Genomic DNA, 3,506 nt, shown 5'->3' with positions numbered 1-3,506 from the left:
GGAAAGAGAATAATAAAATGTAGCCCCTTGCCACCCTGCATCCCTATCCCCCTCCTCCCTTCCTCTCACCTGCAAAGGCATCTTAGATGTTTGCAACAATATCAAGGTTTGCTCTGCCATCAATGCCTTGCTGCTTGGATATCTGTCAGTATTTGAGCGGGAATTCAGAATTCACACACTTTATCTGTTAACTTTGGAAACAATCTCAAGGCCATTTCTGCATTCTTCACTCCTCAGAATTCTCCTGGCATTGGGGAACTTGGGAGCCTCCAGTGCTGATGCTGCTCCAAGGCCATGAAGGGACGTTCCTGCTCAGAGGATGTCCTATAGCAAAATAAATCAGTGGATTGCTGAGTTGAAATGTTGGGGAACCTCTCTGAGTCTTCTACATGCTGAGCCACTGCTGCTGAGATTTGACTTGCTACCAGCAAGTACTGGCAGGACTAATAGGAGCTGCTAAAAACTTTTTAGCAGGCTTTTTCAATGTAGGACCAGCAGCTCCTGGAACTGGTGCAGGGACTGGTGATAAGTTTATAGAAATACCTAGGAATTGGTTCTCAGGACCCTCCTATCTGTCATGGACAAGGTGGCTACTACTGTGGAGGGGTATGCAGTCGCACCCTACAGGAACCCTATAAAAGCAAGGCAGCAGGCACCTATAGCCACCTACCCTCCCCAACCCAAAGGCAATGGCACCAGTCTCACATCAGCATGGGCTACCATGTAGATGGGCTGCCTTCTGCCTATCCTCTCCCACCTTTCCCTGTCCAGCAACTGCCACTAGGTAGTTAGTGGGAGTGCAGGAAGTTGACCAGTTGTACTGTGTGCATGCTTCCCCTCTGCAGGTTTCCTTTGCTTTATGTGGGTCCTGTATGTGTGAATTTGCTGTTATGCAATGACACTTCTTATACCAAAACATTGTTGTATGTGAGGTAAATTCACTCTGCGATCAGTGTGGTGGAAGCCCACAGTCAGCTGCTTTGTGCAGTGCATTGTGGGAGTGACGCACACCAAAATATAGTCTCCTGTGTGGATCTGTGCTCCTCTGCTGTTGTCTGCAACACATGTTTCTATAATTGCCATCCCCATTATGGTAACATTCACCACCACCCTGTATTTGTGTGTACTGTGTGTTGTTTTTGAGTACCGAAATTGTCTTGTAAAAGTGGTAGAAATGGGTCACCCTCATCAAGCAAGTGGAAAGTGACCCAGTTTTCCCTCACTTTATGTTGTACATGTGTTCCTGGAAAATGGCTCATAACTCAAATTTGCATAAAGGGAACCCACTTTACAATGTAACAAATAGGATACATTCAGAGACCAACTACACTGTCTGCTTGGCTGATCAACTGCTCCCAACAGATCTGGAGAGAACTGAACAATGAAAAACATAAGGTCTAATACTGTGACTGACTATATAGTGGGCTGTTTCAAGAGAAAGAGCACCCAGGCTGCCATCTGGCCTTTGACTGCTGCAAAATTGAGATGATATTTCACTTAGAACAAAAATAATATAACTGCTTTCTAAAGTTCTTCTGGTTCTTTAATTATGTAGCTGTATGCTGGCCCTTAAATTGAGCACACCTAGACTTTTTAGTCGTCTGTTAAAAAGAAAACTAACAAAAAGCAGCAAGAGCTTGATCCCATTTTTGTGAAAGTTAATGAAATTTATTCTACTGACTTCAATGGGAATGTATACAGCATCTTGTGAAAATTCTGAAGTGGCAGCAAGCCATCTGGCCAGTGAGATTGAAGGAACTAGTGAACAATAAATTAGAAATCACTAGCAAAGAAAATAACATGAAGGGCTATTTGCATTTGATTTTGAACAAAGATACCAAGGAAAATGACCATGAGGTCCTGATAGTCCAATGTGATTTTGTTATGATAACACTTTTTATGGCATTTTCCCCCATTATGTTAATAATACCTCTTTCACTATACTTTCTACAGATGCATTTGGAGGGAGGTGTAGGGTTTTTTTCCTCATGTATGGGGCAAAAAGATATGTAATGTCTTTATTTTCCATCTGCTTCCCTACTTTTTATCTTTTCCCCATTCTTACAATTCTTTGTTATAGCAAATATCATCGTAGGGAGATGTGGGTTAACTCCCATCAGTGATAATGATCCATACTGTTTTATGTTACTCAGTTGAATATGGGGGTGTAGGTTGTAGCTGTGTTGGTCTAAGGACATAAGCAGACAAGGTTCTTTGGGTGAATCTGATATCTTTTTTTAGACCAACTTAAATCATTGGAAAACAATTTTTAAACAAGTTTTTGGGTTCAAAAACCCTTCATCAGGCTGAGGAAGTTTCAGCAGTTGGTGTGTGCTCTTCCTGGATGGAATGAAATGTAAAGAAGCCAGAGGCTGGGTTGGTATGCATACAAGATCCTGATCCTCAAAGGAAACTTACAAAACACTTCCCAGAGACGAGCCTATGAACTCCACTTCATCAACCTCCTGGATACTAAAAATCATGGACTAAATATAGACATTGGATTTATGACACATTATAACCTGCCTGACATCTGACTCCCCAGATACTTCTCCACTATTCATTCCCCTTCTCTCTCCGCCCCACCCCCCATCCTGTCTCTCACCCATCCTCAATCTACATCTTCACTGACTGCCTATCTTGTATGCATACCAGCCCAGCCTCTGGCTTCTTTACTTGCCATGCCATCCAGGAAAAGCACACACCAACTGCAGAAACTTCCTTAGCCTGACAAAGGGTTTTTGAACCCAAAAGCTTGTTTAAAAATGGTTTTCTAACTATTTAAGTTGGTCTAATAGAAGATATCAGATTCACCCAAAGAGCCTAGTCAGTTGAATATGGTGATTCTTCTCTATTCAAATACCAGCAGAGGCTGAAACTCCTTAAACATTTCGTTCTGAAATTTGGACCAGAATGATCGATGCAATTAAAAGAACACCCAGGGCCCTTGCACTACACAGTACTTTAAAACAGCATATTACATTTATGACTGAATTTCAAAGCATGTTAATCTGATACTGGATCATGGATTGAATATTTAAGCCTGATGCAGTTCTGATTGATTTGGTTATTTGCTCTTCATGAATTAATCTATATCGTTTTGCACTGCTGGTATGTGAAGGTTTGATTAGACGTAGGATTATTCCATAACTATCCAGAGTGCCTGGAAGGGATTAACAAAACATACAAAATGAAAGAAGGAATCCAATATCTAGATGGAGTCATATATATACATGGATAGATGTAAGTGTGCTTTAGTGATTTAAATGGCCCAGTATAATGTCCATAAGTGCTAAACTAATGTTACTTTTCATAGTGGTTGGAGATCTGAAAATAAATAAACCTTGTTTACTTTTCTGTTTCTCTAGACATGGAAAATTGCACCAGGCTGGTAGCCTGAAGTCAATTTCAGAATAGTTGAGGATGCTACTGGCTGATATATTTGCAGGGTACACAAAATTCACTACAGAAGCTCCCAGGTAAGACAAACAACTGAGAAGGCAACT

At 41.2% G+C, this 3,506-nt stretch overlaps 1 long non-coding RNA gene across 1 annotated transcript in view; it reads left to right on the top strand.

The window, feature by feature from the left end:
- The window catches only part of LOC102382104, a 32,730-nt gene that overhangs the window by 26,336 nt on the left and 2,888 nt on the right, over positions 1–3,506 (top strand). Inside the window, exon 3 of the long non-coding RNA XR_322886.2 lies at positions 3,369–3,479. This is a non-coding gene — a long non-coding RNA (uncharacterized LOC102382104). The remainder of the gene's footprint in view (positions 1–3,368; positions 3,480–3,506) is intronic.

Source organism: Alligator sinensis, unplaced genomic scaffold, assembly GCF_000455745.1.
Source record: "Alligator sinensis unplaced genomic scaffold, ASM45574v1 scaffold150_1, whole genome shotgun sequence".
Classification (NCBI taxonomy): Eukaryota; Metazoa; Chordata; order Crocodylia; family Alligatoridae; genus Alligator; species Alligator sinensis.
This window is presented reverse-complemented; position numbering and strand designations above follow the sequence as displayed.